Genomic DNA, 24646 nt, shown 5'->3' on the forward strand with positions numbered 1-24646 from the left:
CGCCGAGTCAGGGCATTGACTCGCCGAGTCCTAACATGGGTGAGTTCAGCTCCCAACTCACCGAGTCACCCCCTGTGACTCACGGCTCAACTCGATACATCATGAAGGGACCAATTCGGTGACTCGCGACCAGACTCGCCGAGTCACCTATACGACTCGCCGAGTCGTCGCCATGCATCCACCAAATACACCGATTTACTCGATTTCAGTCCATGCCATTCATAGATCTGGACTTCTAGGACACAAATCACACGTAAAGTTTCCAACTTTACGTGTGGATACTCACTAATATGGATTTTAGGGTTCAAAATGCCTCAAAAGGGTAGATCTAGGATGAACAAGCCACATGGGGCCATAAAGCTAACAGATCTGAGCTCCTGGAGCTCAATCTTGCCTAGATCTAAAGGCCAATCCACTTATTACGAAACATTAAGCACAAACAAGCTTGAGGAATTGCTCAAGAGTGTCTTAAATGAAATCTTAAGCATAGAAACAGGGGAAAAACGAGATATACCTCAATGATACAGCTGAAAAACACAATGATGCTTGGATGGCTCTCCTTTCTCTTGATCTCCTTCCCTTCTTGCCTCGAAACCTTCAAGAATGCACACAAGAGCCTCAACTACACAAGAAACAAGCTTAGGACGAGGGTTGGGAGCTCTGGGGGTGAATGGGGGCTGGCAAGGGGCAGATATGAGGTTTAAATAGGGAGCAAACCCCTGAAACTTAGGGTTTCATCCAACAGCGGTGACTCGCCGAGTCCAGGATATGGACTCGCTGAGTCGCCAACTTAAACGTGTCCTGTGTCTCGCCCCTACTCGGCGAGTCGGACCTTGTGACTCACCGAGTCCAAGGCTAAAATAGGGCAATACTCAAATAAAATTCACATACCGGAAACCAGGTGCTACAAATGTCCCCCACTTATTTTAGACTTCGTCCTCGAAGTCTGCTGCCCGGTCCTGAAACAGCTCGGGGTAATGTTCCATCATCTCGTCCATCGGTTCCCAAGTCCATTCTGAACCCTTGCGATGCTGCCATTGCACCTTTACTAGTTCTACCCTCTTGTTTCTCAACATCTTTGTCTTTCTGTCAAGTATTGCGACTGGGCGCTTAATGTAATTCAAGCTGTCGTCAACCTGAATATCCTCCAATGGTACTACTGCTGAATCATCCACCAGGCACTTCCGCAGCTGCGAAACATGAAAGGTGCTGTGGATCTGACTGAGCTCGGCTGGCAGGTCCAACCTATACGCCACCTTGCCCACCCGGGCTGCAACCCTGAACGGCCCGATGAACCTTGGGCCCAACTTGCCCCGCTTCCTGAATCGAATGACACCATTCCAAGGCGACACTTTCAGGAGGACCATATCCCCGACTTGGAACTCCAAGTCGGATCGACGTCTATCGGCGTAGCTTTTCTGCCGACTCTGTGCAGTCTGAAGTCTGCTCCAAACCTGCTGGATCCTCTCGGTCGTCTCTAGCACCACCTCGGTGCTTCCCATGACTCTCTGGCCAACCTCCCCCCAACATATCGGGGTTCTGCACTTCCGCCCATACAACATCTCGAACGGTGGTCGGTCAATGCTCGCGTGATAGCTGTTGTTGTAGGAGAACTCAACCAAGGGAAGATAGGTATCCCAGCTACCACCGAAATCCAATACACACGCCCGCAACATGTCCTCCAAAGTCTGGATGGTCCGCTCACTCTGACCATCTGTCTGCGGGTGAAAGGCGGTGCTAAAATGCAGACGAGTGCTCAACTCGTCATGGAATTTCTTCCAAAATCTGGAAGTAAAACGCACATCCCTGTCCGAGATCACCGATACTAGCACCCCATGCCGTGCCACAATCTCCCTGATATAGATGTCGGCCAATTTTTCGGCCGATATGCTCTCCTGAATTGGAATAAAGTGAGCACTCTTGGTCAATCTATCCACGATGACCCAAATCAAATCCACTCCACGTGCGGTCCTGGGAAGCTTTGTGATAAAATCGATCGTGATATCTTCCCATTTCCACAGTGGAATGTCCAACGGCTGCATCTTGCCATGCGGTCTCTGATGTTCGGCCTTGACCTTCTTGCAGGTCAAACACCGCTCGACGTACCATGCCACATCCCGCTTCATGCAAGGCCACCAATAATCCGGACGAAGATCCCTATACATCTTCGTCGCCCCGGGATGAATAGAAAATCGGGACTTGTGCGCCTCCTCCATCAAAATCTGACGCACGCCACCGTGATACGGCACCCACACCCTACGGTGTAATGTCAAAAGTCCTCTGCCATCATAATCAAAGGAGGAAACCTGACCCACCACACGCTCGCTCTTCCGATGCTCCTCCTTGATAGCTTCCTGTTGAGCCTCCCGAATCTGCTCCAACAGGGGAGTCACCACAGTCATCCTCAAACAAACGTCCCTGATCGGCACCGTCTTGCGGCTAAGCGCATCGGCCACCACATTGGCCTTCCCCGGGTGGTAAAGGATCTCGCAAACATAATCCTTCACCACGTCCAACCACCGCCGCTGCCTCATATTCAGATTCGGCTGGTCCATGAGGTACCTCAAACTCTTGTGGTCCGTGTAGATGGTACACCGAACCCCGTAGAGGTAATGTCGCCAAATCTTGAGGGCAAAGACCACCGCCCCCAACTCCAAATCGTGCGTCGGGTAATTTGCCTCGTGAGGCTTGAGCTGCCGTGAAGCGTAGGCAATGACATGCCCTCTCTGCATCAGAACTGCGCCCAACCCCGAAATGGATGCATCGCAATAAACCACAAAATCCTCAACACCCTCAAGCAGGGCTAGGATCGGCGCCTCACACAATTTCTGTCTCAGCATCTCAAACGCAGCCTGCTGCTCGGGTCCCCACCGAAAGACCACGACTTTCTTCGTCAGTCGCGTCAGGGGTACGGCTATCTTGGAGAAATCTTGGATAAACCTCCGATAATAACCTGCCAATCCCAGGAAGCTTCGAATCTCAGATGGAGACTTCGGGACCTCCCATCTCATCACGGCCTCGACCTTGGCCGGATCAACCAGAATCCCGTTCTGGTTGACGAGGTGTCCAAGGAATTGCACCTCGCGCAACCAAAACTCACACTTGGAGAACTTGGCATACAAGCTCTCCCTCCTCAGGGTCTCCAATACCTCCCTCAGATGCTCTTCGTGTTCCTCCCGAGTCTTGGAATAGACCAAGATATCATCGATAAAGACTATCACAGACCGATCCAGCATCGGTCTACACACGCGGTTCATGAGGTCCATGAACGCGGCAGGAGCATTGGTGAGCCCAAACGGCATCACCACGAACTCGTAATGACCATAGCGCGTCCGAAACGCAGTCTTCTACATATCCTCCTCCCTGACCCTCATCTGATGATAACCCGAACGTAAGTCAATCTTGGAGAACCAAGATGCTCCCTGAAGCTGGTCAAATAGGTCGTCAATCCTCGGAAGCGGGTATCGGTTCTTCACCATTACCTTGTTCAGCTCTCGATAATCTATACACATCCGATGCGACCCGTCCTTCTTTCTTACAAACAGAATCGGGGCTCCCAGGGTGAACCGCTCGGCCAAATAAATCCCTTGTCCAGCAGCTCCTGTAGCTGCGTAGACAACTCCTGCATCTCGGGAGGAGCCAACCGATATGGTGCTTTGGCTAACGGAGCCGCACCGGGAATGAGGTCAATCCTGAACTCCACCTGTCGCTCCGGAGGTATCCCAGGTAGTTCCTCCGGGAAAACATCAGCAAAATCTCGAACCACCGGGACCTTGCTCACGGTCGCCTTACCCGCCTCCCGGGTATCCATCACATACGCGACATAACCCGCGCATCCCTGCTGAAGGTAGCGCCTAGCCCTCGCTGCTGAACATACAGTGGGTCCACACTGCGGCCGCTCTCCATGAATTACTAACTCTCCCCCGCTTGGGGTCCTGACTCGCACTAGCTGCTGCGCGCAATCTATCACTGCCCCATTAGGGCTCAACCAATCCATACCAATAATCACCTTGTTCCCACGCAATGGAATGGGAACCAAGTCTACCAGGTAACGCTCCTCAAACAGTTGCAGAACACAATCTCGAAACACCATCGATACTCGCACCGATCGATCGTCAGGAATCTCTACCTCTAACGGGCAATCTAACTCGCCTGAAGTCTCATGAAATCTCTTGCTAAGAGCAAGAGAAACGAACGATCGGGATGCACCCGAGTCGAACAATACCTGAACCGGGATGCCGTTCACATGGAACGATCCTAATACACATGTATACACACGGAGCACATATCAATATCATAACAACATAAAATAAAAGATAGAAGGAAAGAATCATACCCGTCACCACATCGGGCGCGGCGCGTGCCTCCTCGGCAGTCAACTGAAATGCCCGACTCCTCACCACTGGAGCCTCTGCCTTGCCCTGCCGACCATCCGTGATCCACAGGGTTGCTGGAGCCAGCGCCTTTACTGGCGCTGCAACTGACAACTGGGGGCAATTGGCCTTCTTGTGGCCCCTCTGGTTGCAATGGAAACACAGCAACTCCGATGTCTGAATAACTGTCGCAGGAGCAGTGCAATCCCTGCTGATATGCCCAAACTTGCTGCACTTGTAGCAGCCGGACGATCCCATCCTGCACGCCCCGTCGTGCGGCCTGCCGCACCTCCTGCAGTGGCTCGGTCCCGACGGGCCTTTTGGCCTCCCATCTGATCCCTTGGGCTTCTTCCCCGAAGCCCCTGCTGCCTGACCGTCCTCAAGTTTCCGTTTCCGGATGTGCTCCAGATCTATCTCTCTCTCCCTATCCCTGGCAATCATGGAGTCCAGGGTGGGGCAAGCCGAAAAACTAACATGCTCCCGGATGTCAGCTTGTAGCATATCATGGTAACGAGTCCTCCTCATGTCCTCGTCACCGGCATACTGGGGCACCAATAAAGCCCTCTTCCGAAACTTGGCGGTGATCTCCGCCACGGTCTCTGTCGTCTGCCTCTTGTCTAGAAACTCCCTGGCCAGCTGCTGAAGCTCGACCGCCGGTGCAAACTCGGCCCTGAACCTAGCCACAAAGTCCGACCAGGTCATTGCCTCGATAGCCGAGGCTCCCAACGAGTTACCCACTAACTCCCACCAATCCCGGGCTCGGTCCCGTAAACACCCTGCTGCGTACCTCACCTTCGACCCCTCGGGACAGAAGCTAGTCAACTGGGTGGACTCGATATCCGCAATCCACCGCCTGGCGACAATGGGGTCCTTCACCCCATGGAAATCCGGCGCACCACTGCCCCTGAAGTCCTTGAAGGACAGTGTGCGAGATCCTAACTGGCTAGAAGCTAAATCGCTCCTGAATGCTCGTAGGCGATCCTCCATCAACTCTATGATCCCTTCCTTGATCGACCCAAAGAGGATGGGGGTCGACTCCAGGATGCCCCTGGTAATCTCCGACGTGATTAACTCACGTAGCCTCTCGTCAATCGGCTCGGTGCCTGATCCCGAACCTGACCCCTCTCCTGTCCCGCCATCTGTCGGTCTCGGTCGAAGCACCACCATTCTGCAATTCATCATAATAATCATTAGTGATATTGCTACTTTCTGAGGGATCTCAACTACTTACAGGTTCCTTGGTCTCGTCTTGACCTTCCTCGGCTCGGGTACGGATCCTCTGCTTTCAGTAGTACGGGCCCATACTACCTTCCACATCTATCCGTACCTTCTCCGAGGAGTTCCTCGACTCCACCAGATCCCCTTTACTACTGCTACTCTCTGTTATTCTCATCCTAGGCTTGCCCTAGGGAAAACTCAAGTTCAACACGACTGCTCCTCAGCTGCTGTGGGTCTCCTCATAGTGCCAGTTAGCCACCACCCAAACACCATCACATGTGATGAGGATTAGATAATCCTTCAAGTAAAAGATCCGTCCCTACAACGGTTGGACTCAAACGAGAGCTGCGCAATAGGGCCAGTTCCAATACTTTGGGATTATTCAACCCTGATCACATGTGGTGTGACGTGTTTACCTAGTGGCTAACTCCCATTACTCAGAACCCCACCAAGCACGAAGCAAGCAGCATTCGGATAAGGGGAAACAGACTCAAGCCAAAACTATTCTGATAACAAGAAACGACACTTTAACATAGGATGCTAAGCTCATACTATCAGGCATAACCTAAACAGGCTATCCTACTACTGTCTACTCAATTCTAGCAAGTAATATTCATAAAGCTGTAACACATAAGCAGGCACATAAGACATCACTCCTAGATCCTTAGCCCTATTCTAGCATGCGGTTCTACGTAAGCTGATAAACATAACATAAACTTGTATGGGTACTATGGGGAATACTTACTTGAGCTCGGCCGGTCACACACGTCACACACTTCGCTCTTTCTTATGACTCTTTTCCGGGTTTTAAAGAACAATTTCTTTTGGAAAATCTTTCAATCCCTCGATTTGAGTTCAGACACTCCCGAAGGCGTGTCCGAATCCCTCAAACCAGGGCTCTGATACCAACTTGTAACGACCCAATTTTCATGTCCAAAAATTTCATTTTTAAAATATTACTTTTAGAAAACATTAATAAATTAAAGCATTGTTTGATCACGCCATAACACATCGCAAAACATGTTTTAATATTCAAACCATACAATCCATCAAATATCAGAGTACAGTCCCAGTGAATCTCGTAAATGTGGAAACCGAAGAGTGTGTGTATGACGTGCCGCTACCGCGTCGGCTCCTTCCCCTTCGGTGCAGAGGTACCTGAAAACAAAACTGTAAACGTAAGCACAAAGCTTAGTGAATTCCCCCAACGTACCACATACCATACAAACTCATAACATAAATACTGCCAGGCTATTCTGGGGTGCCTGACTACCCGGTACGGCCATTCTGGGGTGCCGACCTACCCATACGGCCATTCTGGGGTGCCGTCTTACCCGTGTCAAGCCATTCTGGGGTGCTGACTACCCATGTCAAGCCATTCTGGGGTGCTGACTACCCATCGGTCCTAACAACCGATCCTCGGGGGCTGGTCCCCTCCCACTACCTCTATCGCATAACATAATAGGCCAACATACAAGCATACCATCACATACAGTCAGATGATTCTGGGGTGTCTGACTACCCTGCGGTCCTAACAACCGAACTCTACTACTATCGCATATAACGTATCATGAGAGCATATAACATAACAGGTAATAGCAAACCTAGATGATATCACAAAGACAATCATCTATCATACGTCTCCTACTGGTGGGCTGGCATTGTGGCCTTAGACCCACCACTACTGGAAGGTAACTCACCTCAAAGTAGCTGCTGAACTGATCGGGAACTAACTGACTGCTGCTGCTCCGGGAGTCCTCCGGCTGCAATTCCCACAACATACTCAATCAAACACTGCTAACTGTCCTTTAGGTAAAATGACCATTTTACCCCTGGTCTAGCTCTAAGTCAATGTTAGAGTCAACTTTCAATTGACCCGACTCGCCGAGTTGGCTCTCCAACTCGTCGAGTCCCTATCAGACGATTGTCCGGAGTCCCCGCTTCTACTCGTCGAGTTAGGCTATGACTCGACGAGTTCATCTTCTAGACTGATGTTCAACCTCTTCATCCTACTCGCCGAGTTGTATGAACAACTCGTCGAGTTCATCTTCATCCAAAGAAAACTTATGCTAAGACTCGCCGAGTTGTATGAACAACTCGCCGAGTCTGTTCTTGATCTATGAAGATTTCCTTGGACTCGCCGAGTCAGGGCATTGACTCGCCGAGTCCTAACATGGGTGAGTTCAGCTCCCAACTCACCGAGTCACCCCCTGTGACTCACGGCTCAACTTGATACATCATGAAGGGACCAATTCGGTGACTCGCGACCAGACTCGCCGAGTCACCTATACGACTCGCTGAGTCGTCGCCATGCATCCACCAAATACACCGATTTACTCGATTTCAGTCCATGCCATTCATAGATCTGGACTTCTAGGACACAAATCACACGTAAAGTTTCCAACTTTATGTGTGGATACTCACTAATATGGATTTTAGGGTTCAAAATGCCTCAAAAGGGTAGATCTAGGATGAACAAGCCACATGGGGCCATAAAGCTAATAGATCTGAGCTCCTGGAGCTCAATCTTGCCTAGATCTAAAGGCCAATCCACTTATTACGAAACATTAAGCACAAACAAGCTTGAGGAATTGCTCAAGAGTGTCTTAAATGAAATCTTAAGCATAGAAACAGGGGAAAAACGAGATATACCTCAATGATACAGCTGAAAAACACAATGATTCTTGGATGGCTCTCCTTTCTCTTGATCTCCTTCCCTTCTTGCCTCAAAACCTTCAAGAATGCACACAAGAGCCTCAACTACACAAGAAACAAGCTTAGGACGAGGGTTGGGAGCTCTGGGGGTGAATGGGGGCTGGCAAGGGGCAGATATGAGGTTTAAATAGGGAGCAAACCCCTGAAACTTGGGGTTTCATCCAACAGCGGTGACTCGCCGAGTCCAGAATATGGACTCGCCGAGTCGCCAACTTAAACGTGTCCTGTGTCTCGCCCCTACTCGGCGAGTCGGACCTTGTGACTCGCCGAGTCTAAGGCTAAAATAGGGCAATACTCAAATAAAATTCAGATACCGGAAACCAGGTGCTACATAGACACTCGTTAAAATAAAATAATCATATAAGTTTGAATAATTAACTCCAAAAAGAAAAACGAAACGAATTTGATAACGACGACTCTCCGGGTAGAACGGGTTTTGGCGACGAACAATTTCGGGTTGTTACATTATCCCCCCGTTAGAGGGAATTTCGTCCCGAAATTCAAAGAATAAGATATAGATCATGAGTTTGAAATGAGACTCGAATGGATTTTCTACATCGGATCTTCACTTTCTCAAGCGGAATCAAGTCTCTACTGGGCGTTCTAGTGAATTCTCACTATCGGGACGTGTCCTTGTTTCGTATCTTGATTCTCTCTCAATCTATGTTATCAATCGGTTTTCTCATGGAAATTCCAACCCTTGACGACTTCGGTTTCCTCAAGGAATCACTAGGGTTTCATTGGGTAGAAGCTTCTAAGGATTCAGGACATGATGTACTAGATAGATGTTAACAAGTTCTACGACCATCCAAACCCTGAAGATTGTAGAATCAATCTCTACGAGGACCTCAAAAAGTATGATGTGGAATTAAATTTTAGACGTTCAAATGAAATTCCGGGAAACTCTTCGGGACAGACATTTAGTAGAAAGGGCTACTAACTTCTCGTTTCTTAATGACCACAGAAACAAGGGATGCGGGGTAATTCGTACCAGGAAAACTCTTGAGTTTTAAAGCATGACACAATATGAAAGTTTGATGCCGAAGATCATGAGAGTTAGGTCGAGGAAAAAGATATAGACAGGCGACCCTCTCGAAATCAGGATAACAACATGAATAAGACTCCGTCATTCCATGTTAAACTTAGCATCAAAGTATTTTCGCGAAAGGTTTCCCATTTAACCGAATGGAACAGAATAGTCCTCTGGACCGAGGATTCAATCTATAGGTACGAAGTTAGGGTTCCCAATCTCATCGATTAGTCATCTCGAGGATACACATTTCGATCACATATGAAGGATTGAGATTAGAAAACGTTCAAATAGATAGATAACAATTTTCCCTCTAAATACCAGAATTCGAAAAGAGTTGCAGGTATAAGAATTATCAAAGAGAAGTATACCTGCGGCGACAGAGGGATCAGTGGTGGTAGTTGCTTTGGGACAGTTCCTTTTGAAGTGCCCTGTTTCACCACAATTATAGCAGGCCGGACTGATTCCTGCCCCTGATGATTGGTTCATTGATTTGGTTGGTTTTCTGCAGGTTCGAGACAGATGGCCCTTCTTGCCACAGTTGTCGCAGACCCTTTCGCGACATGGACCAGGAATGCGGTGATGGTAGTTGCACTTACCACACCACGGAAGACTGCCAGTGTATCCACTGGTGGGTGTTTGGGATGTGGATCCAACAGCTGAGACAACAATAGGCACAGTAGCAGCATGGACCGCTACCGTTTGCTGTTTATTGGAAGACCCTTTCGTACTCGGGGCCTTTCGCTTGTTCCGAGATTTCTTTTTTACTTTCACCTCCACTTGTGTCTGACTCAGGAGTGGTAGCTTCCTCCTCAGAGTTGTCTTCGTGATCGATCAAGATTTTCGCAAGGCATTTAGCGCTGTCGTACGTGTCTGGCTTTGCAGCCAAGACATTCCCTTTAGTTGGCTGGGTCAATCCCCAGATGAATCTCTCGATCTTTTTACACTCCGGGGTAACCATTCCCGGACAGAGTAATGCCAGGTCATCGAATCTTGAAGTATAAGCAGCTATGTTGGAACCCTTCATCTTAAGGTTCCAGAGTTCGTGTTCTAGTTTCTGAATTTCGCCCCGAGGGCAGTATTCTGCAAGTAGAAGTTCCTTCATAGCTTCCCAACCCATGGCATTCGCTACAGGTAGGGTTAAGGATTTGACTCGGCCGTTCCACCAAGTCAGGGCTTTGTCAAGGAAAGTGCAGGCGGCGAATTTGACTTTGTCAGACTCCGAACAGGCACATATTTCGAAGATTGACTCGATTTTCTCGAACCATCGAGTCAGGGAAATGACACCTCCAGTGCCATCAAAGGTTGTGGGTTTCGCGTTCATGAAGTCTTTGTAGGAACCCCCTCTTCGATGTTCCTGACTGTGTTCTGGATTTTGGGGTTGGGGACCACCTCCGGAGCCACCGGGATTCATTTGTGACATAGCTGCCACCATTGCAGCGGTCAGAACTGTCTGAAGTGATGCGAGATCAAATTGAGGAGAAGGTGGTGGCGGAGGAGGATTTTCGTTGTTCTTCGAGCTGGGTCTCTTTCTTGGAGGCATCTTGATCTAAAAAGATCAGGAAAGAGAGGATAATAAGTCCTCTGAATTGAATCAAGAGATATGGAACAGGGGATATCTCATCAAGACAGATATAACATCATACTAAGCGATAAAGCAGGAAAGAGTTATCAAGACAGAACATTTTATCGCTAGCGGAATGATCAAGTAACATCACGAGGATTTTCTACGAAGGATTGGCTCGAGAAATACTCCCATATTATTTCATGGTTCGCTGCAGCAATGACTCGTTGTTTGAGATATTAGGTAAGTTTTAGGCATGCTGCGTACCACAGTCACTCCCAAGCACATGTTCGTCGTGTCTCGAATGAATATAGTTGGCCAAGCTATATTGATCCTAGACACGACTACATAACTGCTCAGGTTTAACCGCAGTGTACAACACCCATTTACTTATGTTTTGTTCTACTTGTAGTTACAGATTTCGGCGGTTCGGTATACTTGTATACTTTTGAAAATACTTATAGTTTTGAAGATACTTTTATTTCAGAGCACCGAGGCCCTTTAGTGTTTATAGTTTTATACCATGTAAGGTTTGGTATACTCCGTTCACTATAAACAAGGGCTCTGATACCAATCTGTCACAACCCGAAAATCAAAGGCGGAAACATTTCCGAGGTGGACTACCACGTTGTGTATCAAATCCATTGTACATAGTAATCACAGTAAACAAACATTACATTACATATATATGAAAGTTTACATTTGTTTCAAAAGTAAAGTTATACAAGATATACATATGCATCATATTAACAAAGTTGAGATGAGTCTTCCACGCACTCCGTCTAACTTGGACCTGAGAATACAAGCGGTTTGAAAATCAGCATAAAGCTGGTGAGTTCATAAGCAGTTTTGTTTTATGAAAATGTATCGATTTCCTTTAGTTTCCGAAAAGACTTGTTATCCAAGAAAATCCCATATTTTCTTATGTGAAGTTGGTTTAGTTATCATTTGTTACTAATTCGATTATGTGTTGTATTTTACCCCAGGAAAATCCCATATTTTCCTAATTGTAAGATCAGTTGTATATCACAAAGTATAGTTTAACACACAAAACTATATAATGAAAATCATGGGATCACTATCCCGAAAGAGATATAAAATAGTTTGACACATATGAAAGTACAGATTTAAGATCATGGGACTATCATCCCGGACTAGACACGAGATAAGTTGATGTATATATGGAAATAAAGATTGAAAACCATGGGATCACTATCCCGGATAAGATACAGATTTGGAAAACCATGGGATCACTATCTCGTATAAGATATAGTTAAAGACCATGGGGAAAGACATCCCGCACAAGTTATAGATACAAAACCATGGGATTACTATCCCGTAATAGATATAGATTAAAGACCATGGGATCACTATCCCGGACTAGATATAAAATAGTTTGATAATACCATGGGATCACTATCCCGAAAGAGATCTAGAAACAAAACCATGGGATCACTATCCCGTATAAGATGTAGTTAAAAACCATGGGGAAAGACATCCCGTACAAGTTATATATGCAAAACCATGGGATCACTATCCCGAAAGATATAGATATAAAAACCACACTGTGAATAAGCCAATATTAATATGTGTTGTGAGTCGGGTAACCATGCTAATACGAAAACATGACCTCCTTGACGTTTGTCAGACGTCGAAACGATATCCAGAAATTTGTCACCCCAGGCATGCCCGCCTAACTGTAGCTAGCAGTTAAGGTGTGGGATTGTCAGTCCCAAATAGATCTATTCACAAATTCCGCGCTCTCCCTCCAGGAGACTCTGGTTACACTTCCGGGGAGGATTTACTGATCATCCATAAAGGGTAGTGACTATCTCACAAACCAGTACTAAACTATTCACAGGGTTCTCATAAGATATCGACATACAGAAGATTATGACACATAGTACAATAAATATAGATACATACAATGAAATTATCTGACAATACATTCAAATGATACGGAGATAAACTGAATCAGACATAGTTTATCTAATAACTTGATATAGATATCGACATATGATAGAAAGCACAGTAAAGACCCCCAAATTATTCCCATAATAATTTGATTAGTTCGATTGTTTCCTTAACTAAAATTCTTTTAGTTGTAATTGATAAGTCATTCCTTATGCTCAGCATAATACATAAGGAGTAAAAGAGTTTATAAGTTTGTCAGGTATAATTTGAAACATATCAATGTTTTGATTTGAAAATAGTTGTAGTTTGCTTGTATTCCCCCCCCCCCTGAAAACATTGAAAACAGTGAAAAAGCCGTAGGGGTATGAACCCACCGGACGAGATATGAGACGGTTTGGATGCTAAGAGTTGATCCGGGACTTGTAAACACACGAGGTTCCTAATTATGATGTAAAGATACACATTTGTATCTAATTAGGACTTAGATTGATTGTTGGATAGGGACAATTGCTTCAAGTCGCTAAAACACTCCGATACAAGTGTTTGGAGGGACCCGTGTGGCGTTTAGGGACATGAATGATGCGAGGGACTTAGGAAATGAGTTGGGACTTCAAAGGAACACCCCCCTTAGGGAGTTTACGGCCAAAACACCCATTCCCCATGAGTTTACGGTGTAATTTGGACTTCAACCACTTTGAGGATAATTTCTAAACTTGGTTTAAGGACTTGAAATGATTTTAAAACATCAAATAGACCCCCTTATGGGAGTTTACGGCCTAGCATGGCTCCATGGCCATAAACTCCTATTTTTCCAAGAAAATGATGTTAAATGGTTCCTAAACAAATCACATGTGATTAATAGAATTATTCCAAGGCCTAACATGAGTTTGCAAGGGACATTTGAGGGGTTTATGGAGTTTACGGCCCGTGAGACCCCCTCATGGCCGTAAACTCTTTTATATAGTGCTACAAGGTGTTTCAAGGCCTAGAACTTGCATGGAAGGACTTCTAAAATTCATCTAAGGGCCTTAGGGGTGTTTAGTTTGCATTCTAACACCCAGAATCAAGGAGTTTACGGCCTATGAACAAGTCTTGGCCGTAAACTCATAAAAATCTCTCAATTAATGTGTTTAAGGCCCTCAAACTATTTTTGGTTGGTCCTTTGATTTATTCCAAGGCTTTTGGTGGTATTGGATGGCTTTCTAACACCTTAGAATTGAATTTATGCCAAGTTTTGAGGAGTTTACGACCAAAGCACATGCCTTGGCCGTAAACTCATATAAGTCCCCCAAATTTCATGTTTCAAGTGTCTAATTGCTAAAACCAAGGTTCTATAATTCATAACTAAGCCATACTAGTGATTTGGAAGGGTTTAAAGGCATGAAAAACCCCATTTACATGAGTTTACGGCCCAAGCACATGCCTTGGCCGTAAACTCCTTCAAGGTCCTCAAAATCAAAGTTTTAAATGTTCTAAGTCCATATCTTGAAGTCCCTTAGCCATATGTAAAGCCCAAATGAGTTTAGGAAGGAGTTTAAGGGCTTAAAACCCTTCAAAATGGTGTTTACGGCCTAGGCAGCCTCGTGGGCCATAAACTCACATATGTTGTCCTATTTCATGATTAAATGTCGAATTTGGAAGCCAAATATGCTATAGATTAAGGCTAGGAAGGTACGTTAAGGATTTGAGGCCTTAAAATTGAGTTTTGGACCTTTAATCTTTGGATTTAGGAGAGAGGTTAGAAAGAGAGTAGAGAGAGAAGGAAAAAGCTTCAAATGATAGGTTAAACACGTTTATATAGTTCCTAAAACTTGGACACGGTGGAATTCTACCCGATACCGATGTTAAACGCGGCTTTTGGTCGCACCCGATTGAGTTTCCGTCACCCGACGAGGATATTTCTAAAGCTTATGAAATGATTATATTCGAGCTAATTACGTGAGTTCCTGAGTGATTTAGACACTCATTAAAATAAAATAATCATATAAGTTTGAATAATTAACTCCAAAAAGAAAAACGAAACGAATTTGATAACGACGACTTTCCGGGTAGAACGGGTTTTGACGACGAACAATTTCGGGTTGTTACAGCTTCTTGGTACTGTATGTGGATGACATACTACTTATAGGAAATGACATCCCAACCTTGAAGGAGGTTAAGTCCTGGCTTGGGAAGTGCTTTACTACGAAGGACCTAGGGGAGGCTGCCTATATCCTAGGGATAAGGATTGTATGAGAAAGGAGTAGAAGACTGATTGGACTTAGGCAGAGTACCTACTTGGATAAGGTGTTGAAAAGGTTCAACATGCAGAATTCCAAGAAAGGAGATTTACCGATCCAAAGCAACACCAAGTTGAGTAAGACTCAGAGTCCGAGTACAGAGACAGGGATAGCTGAGATGAGCCAACTACCGTATGCTTCTACTGTTGGCTCGATCATGTATGCTATGACTTGTACCCGCCCTGATGTGGCCTTTGCTTTGAGCATGGTCAGCAGGTATCAGGGGAACCCTGGCAAGGCTCATTGGACCGCAGTAAAGAACATTCTCAAGTACCTGCGGAGGACTAAGGATTGGATCCTTACTCTTGGTGGGAGTGATGACTTGAGAGTATTAGGGTATAGTGATGCTAGTTTTCAGATTGATAGGGATAACTTCCGCTCTCAGTCAGGCTGGATCTTTACCTTAAATGGAGGGGCAATCTCTTGGAAGAGTTCCAAGCAGGAGACGGTGGCTGATTCGACTTGTGAATCAGAGTATATAGCAGCGAGTGAAGCAGCAAAGGAGGCGATATGGCTAAAGAACTTCATCGGAGACCTTGGACTTGTACTAGCTATTAAGGAGCCTATGGAAATTTTCTGTGACAACAATAGTGCGTTTGCCTTAGCCAAGGAACCGAGAGATCATGGCAGATCCCGACACATTGACAGAAAATATCACTTCATAAGACACAAGATTGAAGAAGGACTCCTCGTGACAGAGAGGATATCGTCGGATGAGAATCATGTAGATCCCTTTACGAAGGGACTGACGAGGGTTAAGGATTTTCAGCATGCGAGGCGCATCGGGCTGAGGGACGATATTGGTTTTACAGATAAGATAGTTTTTCCTGAAGCTTGTAAAATGTAAAAGTCGTTTGATGATGAATAAAATTTGTGATTTATTTATGAGTAAAGTGTTACTGTCATTGTCAATTATTTACTATTGTTTCAGTTTTGCATGTTTTGACTTCCAGAATAATTAATTTATTCAAACCTCCACAATCGATCATACGTCGGAAGTAGGTATGAATCAAGATTGTCATGAATTGGGTTTGTAGATGGCTAAAGGTGTTTAGACATGGCAATGGTTGCTGCAATAGTCATGAGTACTCATAAGTTATGAGTATTGGATTAAACCCACGCTCACTTGTATCACTTCATGGAATTTATCTCGAGTGATCGTGAGACGATAATATTATATAAGTCTTAAAACCTAGAGATGTGAGTTGTTACCTATGAGTTGGTTGTGCATTGATTGCACGTAAACGCATCAGTAACTTGATGTTATAAAACATGCCTTTGTGTACAATTCAACAAGTAGTAGAACAAGCATATGAGTCAAAGTTTATCTGTTCCTTCTAGAAATAGAAGCGATATTTGGGCCCCTCGATGATTTTGTGTTGACCCATGTACCGGGCCCGGTCATAACTAAATTGATGTGTTCAGTTATGTTCTTTGTCAAACAAATCGGAAATCGAGAAAAAACTGCCAGACAATAAGCAAGACATGGTTCCATGTGTTTGTTCGACTGATATCATGAGAACAGAGGATTATGTGATCACTTGTCTTAAAATGGCGCTTCATAGTTCCATGTGTTTGTCCGGCTAATTTAAAAATTATACCCTTAAATTTAATTTAATGTAAACCAAAAACTATATGGATTTATTAAATTTCTTTTAATCACTTTAATTAATTAATAAAACCATAAGGGTGTGATTTTAACTTTTCAAAACAATACTAGGGTTTTAGAATTTAAAATTCCTAAATTAAACTTTTAATCAACTTTTAAATTCCAAAACTTGAGGGCAAGTTTTGAAACATTTCAAAACATTAGGGTTTCAACTGTTTAAATTTCAAAACAAAACTTTTGAGTTCAAATTTAAACTATACAACCTAAAGGGGAAAAATTGAAACTTTTCATAACACAAGGATCAAATAACAAATAATATAAATTAAACAATTAATTTCATCATTATCTATATTTGACCTAATTTCAGGTTTTTGCAAAATAAGTTACCCAATTAATACAAATAATCAACTTTAATCATATAAGGAAGTTATTATCTAATCAATTGGTAATTATCTTTTGTTTAACCAAGGATATACTCATAAATATGTTTAAAATCGGATTTTAATAACCTAAAATAAATAAGGCAAGTATTAATGAGTAAAACAACAAGAAATCCCGAAATCCCCTCTTTCTGACGCTCGAACTCGCCGAGTACCCCTATGGACTCGCCGAGTAGGAGCCTACTCGCTGAGTCCACAATGGGACTCGCCGAGTTCATCAGGCAGGTGGGTCAAAACTCGATTTTGCAACTTGAACAAACGTACAAGGAATCAATACAATAGAAACCAATCAAGGCTCTGATACCACGGATGGGTTTTGGCCAAAAGAACATCCTATGTGCTCATGCAAACCCTAATGCTTGGATCTAGGTTTCTCTATTTGACATGCAATTCATCCAAGACTATAAACCCTAGATCTAGTATATGATAATCAATATAACTTATGAATTAGGGTTTAGATTATACCTTGATAGTTATGTAGCAATAACACATCCAAATCCTTCTTGTAATGACTTTAGAAAGCAAAGAGTCACAAATGTGACTCCTCTAATGGTTCACAAACACCAAGAGCATGAGGATGAAGAGGAGAAGAGAAGGAGGCTGCCCAAAACGTGTGGAAACCCTAGAGAACAAGTTCACCACGTTTTCGGGGCTTAAGGGTACTATATATATACATGTAGGCTATTAGGGTTTTCAACTAGGAAATTCTAATTTGGATGCTTAGGCCCTTAGCAACCCATGCACCCTTCTTTAATAAGCCTTGGACGATTTCTAATGGGTTTCCCCATAGAATTCGTCCAACCTTATATTATAAGGCAATCCATAGCCCAATTGCACTTATCTTATAATTACAACTCTAGTCCCTTAAGTTTAATTAATCTCTTTTAGCCACAAACTTAATTCTTAATAATTCTTGACTAATATTAATTAAACAATATGATTTCTCCTTTAATATATTATTCTCATAATATATTAATAAGTCATATTTAATCCTTTCTCTCCATAATTCATCCTGTCAAGTTGCCTTGGTGAAGGCAACCCAAAAGGACCATGCACCATCGGGTCAAGTACATACCAAAATAGTTATGGACTTAGACACTAATCCAACAATTATAACACTAATTCAACATGTATAAACATCCTAATGCGAGGAAAACACTTTGTTCATGAACTAGGAGGCTAATGGGTTGCAACAAAGGAGTGGAAGACCTCATACTGAAGTTTATGGTCAAAAGACCATGTGTGTTGGAGTTTACGGCCCAGAGGAGTAAACTCCTGGCCGTAAACTCTCTATTAGAGCTCTAAATGAAGCTTAAAGCTATTACAACTTAAGTGGTGAAGTGCTTCTGGGCTTAAACAAGTGTTAGGGCTTCCTTTTAACTCCTTTGAGGAGTTCATGACCCATGGACAAAATCCCATGGAGATTACAGCCGTAATCTCCCTTGGGAGGGTGTTTGTGGTGTTTTCAAGTCACTAATTTAACTAGGAACCAAACTATGCTAGTGTACAAGGCTTTAGAAGCGTTTACAGCACCATTTGGCAATATTGTTTAGTGTTCACGGCCCTGGAGCTTCTTGGGCTGTGAAAACCTTACTCTTGGTGTTCTAATGGTGTTTGCTAGTCCTAAACTCATTAGGGTACATGTCTAAATTCAAGCCTAAGCCTTAGGAAGTGTTTGTGGCATCAAAACATTCCTAACTTGAGTTTTCGGACCATGTACCATTTGGTCATGTGTTTGGTGCCGTGAACACCTATGTGTGTTGGTATTTTGATTGTTTTGGGTCCTAGACACATCAAGGTAATGTGCTATGCTAGTCTCCTGGTTCAACGAAGGCATTTAGGGAATTTTAGCACCTAAAATGGAGTTCACAGCCCAAGAACATCCTTGGCTGTGAACTCACTTTTAACCTTTGTATCTTAATGATTTTGTGGTCTAAACATGTCATGGGTAGTCTCAAGGTACATTCCCAAGGTTTGGAGGGTCATTGGGCACACTTTGGCCCTTATAAAAGAGTTTACTGTCCATGTGTTCTTGCGCGGTAAACTCTCAAATATTGGGGTTTTGATCCGATTTTGATGTTATTAGGCACAATCTAAGCTATATATTACAACTAGATAGAAGTACTCACGATTTGGGATGAAAACCCGAAGATCCGTGGAAGAGAATTTGGCTTTTCTCTAGTTGGAATTGTAACTAATGACTGAATATGGTTCAGATTTCTATACATAGTCCTGGGATTTTTGGCAGAAAATATTTTATTCCCGTAATGAACTCTAATATCATAGAGTTTTGAAATAACCGTGTTGCGCAAAACCCTAGTGCATCTACTCTCCTGATATCTCCTTAAGTGCAAATCCTGAAGAATTGTCAAACTTATGCTCAAGAGTCTGGAACTTAACTGTAACTGTTCTAACTTCTATTGACTTGATATGGTTTGTACAGAATGGAAATTTTGGGTTGTCACACAAATGGATTGAACTTGTTCAATCTGAATTTCATGCCTCATGGCAGCACAAGTGTCCACCATTACTTCCAAGTAGTGGAGCAACTCATCCTTATATATCAATGTACTTTCCATTGATGAAGGTGCTTTCCTTTATGCATACAAATGAGAACTCATAGAAATCACATACATACTTAGCTCAACTGGAATGGCATAGAAACAAGAGTATGTCAGCCATGATAGGTTATAAACCTCAAGTCGTGTGCTAGTGATGATCAACTAGGTTTTTCTTGATTTGTTCTTGAAACCTTTGAAGACCATTAAGGCTCCCACTTACTCCTTGACATATCAGATTCTCTTATCAAGAAACATTTTATGAAAAACAAATATTCAAGAGTTAGTGTAGCTTTTATCAAGACAAAACATTTCACAAAATTTGTCCTATTTGGTCTTTGTCTCATCCAAGACATCACAACTTACCAATTTCAAATGTGCAAGACTAAGAAAAACTTTTCCAAATTCCACATTTGATGAGTGTTATAAACCCACTTAGGACTTTTCACTCAAGTCACAATCTTGACTCCAAGACTTGATATTGGAATGAAGTATGATTGGCTTCTTGATTTAACCATTTCTACAATTATCGATTCCTCTTCTTAGACATACAAATGCACTAAGACTCACTTAGAAGACCAATTGAGAAATAGTTGTTAATCATTAAGACTTATCATAAAACACAATAAAAGTTACTCTCCCTTCTTCTTAGAATAGAGAAACTTTTATCTTTCTGCCTACTTGATTATTCTTATTCGTTCTGATATTGATTGAAACTCTTTTAATCAATTCACAATTATACTTAATCTGATAAGTATAACCATATTTACTAAACTTTAGTAAATCATGACGAATATCTCTGTCACTCTTGTGGTAGACTTGATCAACGTACGACCTAGTGTACACGATCTCCTACTCCTTCAATTGACACCTTGGCAGACAATTAGTCTAAATTTCGCAAATGTGAAAGTTTTTCATTCATCATACAATACGCGTTGCATGATTCCAAGTTTCTATCCACTTGAAACTTGGGCAATGAGAAGTTCTCCCTATTTGATAAACTCTCGACACTTCCACAAACAACCTAATAAAGAATCAAATCCATTTTGCTAGAAATACACAAACATCAATTTTTCATACACGCCTTTGTAAGGATAAATAAATAAGATAAAACTCAAAATTTATTTATTGCGGAAAAAACTTGTCCTTACAATGCAATTCAACTGAAAAACTATGCTATTACATATTTCTTAGCAATCTACCCTAAGTCTAAAGTAACAACTTAAAAATCCGATCTTTGAATCCATGCGATCGAAATCCATTTCTTCGTGATCAGATTCAGCACACTTCTACCTTAAGCTTCCTTTCTTTTCTTCGATGTTGCAAAACATCAAAATGTAATCTTATCACATCATGTATTAAGAACAAAAAAAAAATAGGAACTTATAGAGTTAGTTAATGGATTTTACCTGAAGTAGAGCCATACTCTTGACTCTCCCATCTCTTAGATCTCTCAAGTAAACATGGCAGCTTCGTCTCCAATGCACCTTCTCTTGGCAGTAAAAGCAAATGGACTCATTTGGCACATAGCAAGGGACAATCTTAGCCTTTTCTGGACTTCCAATGTAGCCAGTGTCCAATGAATCTTAGGAGTTTGACTCACCAGACAAATTTTCTTGACTAACACGCCAAATCATTGTTGATTCAGCAGCTATAAGCAAATAAGTGAGATCAATTTGGGTCACATCGTGTTCTATCATATAGTACTCTCTTACGAACTCACTATACGAATCAGGAAGTGACTGAAGAACCCAGTCAACAACCAACATTTCTGAGATATAGACACCCAACATCCTTAACCTATCAATGTGTGACTTCATCTCTAAGACGTGTGCTGTAACGCCCGGGTTTTCAGGGCTAAGCATTTTTGTCAATGTAATAGTCTAGTTCAACTATTGTAACTCTTTTTGAAGTAATAAATATGAAATATTTGAGTATTATGTGAATTATGTGTGTTTATGTGTTTATTATTTAATTATAAATGTACAATTAATAAAGAATAAAAATGAGCGTCAAAATTAAAGAGTGAGATAATCCCGATATCTCTACATAAAGTTGTAGAATATGTCTCAAGGTTTCCGTACATATAAAGAATGCCGAAATCCGAGCTATAACGAAGAAGTTATGGCCCGCCGAAGTTTTACGGCAAAACCGGCACGACACCGGGAGACGTAAATAGTGAATTTACGATAGAAGACTTTTTAGCCTTAGCAATCTAAACAAAAGTCGTAGAATATGTTAAACTAAGAACATCGATAAAAAGAACGCCCAAATCTGACTTCGTATGAAGAAGTTATGATTTTTCTAAGATTCGGCTTAGCAGTGCACGGCCTGAAACTCGAATTTTAGTTCGAGCGGTTTTTGGCTTACGCAACATAAATGAGAGTTGAAGATCTCATTAATAGGAAATCAACGGTAAAAAGACAGACAAAAACAGAGTCCGTATGTAGAAGTTATTAATTTTACGCAGACGTTTAACAGTATAATCTCCTTGTACTGTTAAATTTAAGATCGGTCGAGAATTAGCTGATGGTGTCAAAACAAAAGTTGTAGATCTTATTATTACCTATGCGTGGATATAAAGAACGTCAAAAACGGAGGTTGTATGTGAAAGTTACGGATTTTAGAAGTCGGAAGTGTGCTGTGCGAAAATGGGTGATGTGACACAATCTTGGCCATTGCTTTCTCCCCAAGGCTTGCCACCAGATGGTGACATGTGGCACCAAGTTCAGCCACATTTCACCCTATAAATACCACCTCTCCCACCCTCATTTTCTTCACACCTTTCCCATTCTTTCTTCTCTTTACTCTCTCTCTCTCTCTAGAACCTCTCTCTAGCCCCGAAATCCCCCGAAAAGCCTAGGGAACCTCCCTAGCATGAGGCGGAAGCCCCGGAGTGCTAGAAGGATCTGAGAAGAAGAGCTTTTCGGCTCGGGAACGCTGCTCCAAGCAAAGCCCGGTTTTCTATAAAACCCGCAGTAAGTGAGCTACGCCTACGCTATTTTTAATATAAATTTTATTTAATTATAGTAACGTTATTAGGAACTTATAATAAATACTTGGGCTATTATTATGGGTTATATAAGTATTTTTTTGACGCTTATATAATAATAATAATAATAGCTAGACTATTAATTAGTCTCGACGAATAATAAACTAAACTCTAGTGGTAATAATACTAGGTTTCGTCGAAGAAAAAATTCTTTTTAAGAAGCGAAGCGCTGTCTGAGTTCGGAATCACCACCTTTTCCGGTGAGTGCATAGTTACTTTTAGCTTACACATAGATATGAAGTATTTTATATAAATTACGTGCTATGTGTGCATATTATCTAAATACTTGCTATCTACGTTAGATGAACGTTGTTATACATGTTTTCAATGATTTAAACTGTATACGTATTTTATATCTACGAAAATGTTGGGGTAAAACATGGGTAAATGTAATAGGTGATGTGTGATAAAATGATGAGACGCCTCGATGTTGTTGTTGTTGATCCAGTCATCTAGCGGAGTATAGATGACGACCACGGACTCTTCTAGACAGTCCAGTGGAACACTAGCAGGCTCGCAACCTGTAGGTGTTGTGAACGATGTGTTCACCGGTGTACTCCATCCCCCACATGGTTGCCTATTAGGACATTTATTGCTGAGGAATCCCCTTAGCAGTAGTGTTCGTCCCGATGATGATCCTTAGGCTAGGTCCCTTATGATAGGTGTTTAGGGACGTAAAGTGAGGATAACGGGAACGGGTAATCGGATTATTGTTGATTGATGAAATTAATAAACTTATTTATTGTGGGTTGAAAACCCTATGTGCTCACCAGGCTCCCAAGCCTGACCCACTCAGTTTTATGCATTACAGGTAGTGGTGCATGAGCATAGGTGTGATGTTTTGGACGAGGGATTACGGATATAGGCCTGTAGATATGAAATAATGTAGTAAGGCTTATATTGTACTGTTTATACTTTTGATCTGTACGAACATGACATCCCGAGTCTTTTAATGAAATACATTTCTATGGAAATGCTTTTGATAAATCTTTATCATATTATTGTTTTGGGACAAATTCCGCAACCCTTTTATTAAAAGATAACTCTGATTTTGAAATAAAGTATAAACAAAACCGGTCTTTTCTGGCCGTGATTTTGGGGATGTCACAGTTGGTATCAGAGCATTAGTTTAAGCGAACTAGGAATTTGTAGGATTTCTAGACTTAAACTTAGAATGCTAAGCGATGATTGTGAGGTGTGAGTACTAGCTTATTTTAGGAATTGTGCCTAAAATGCTTTTATGTGCTAAATGCTTTATGCATGATATCCCGTTATTTTGTTCGGATCTATGGTCTGTTGCCGACTGGATCTGGAAACCTTATGTGTTTAGGATTCTAAATGTACGACTACGATATTAGAACTAGCATGTAAACGTTTCGGAGTGATAAGGACGATTTAAAACGTCTCTCCTAAATAAAGATCTGAATTCACCTTATTCGGTGTATAGATCATGATGGCAAGGACCCGTAGCGGAAACGTGAACGCAAATGGAGGTAGGAACCAACCCCCAGTAGTTCAGCAAATACCTATTGTTGAAGAAGTTGCAGTTGAGCCAGTTACCATGGCTGGAGTTCAAGCCATGATTCAGGCTATGTTAGCTGAACAAAGGGAAGAAATGAGACGGATGCTCCGCGAGAATAGAGACGAACCTACCATACATGTTGAACTGACGGAGCCAGTTCCCAAGCCATCTGAGGAAGGGAACTATAGCCGTCAAGTGAGTCAAATAGGGACTCAAGGTGAACAAAGGGATGGCCCAGAAGGAAGAAACAACAAGGATGGGCGGATGTACAAAAATTTCTTAGGTGCAAAACCACCAAGTCTCTCAGGAAGCCCAAAGCCTGTTGAGATTATGGATTGGATCTCCGAGATGGAGATGGTGTTTGAGAGTTGC

Source organism: Lactuca saligna, chromosome 8 (assembly GCF_052625555.1).
Source record: "Lactuca saligna cultivar CGN05327 chromosome 8, ASM5262555v1, whole genome shotgun sequence".
Taxonomy (NCBI): Eukaryota; Viridiplantae; Streptophyta; class Magnoliopsida; order Asterales; family Asteraceae; genus Lactuca; species Lactuca saligna.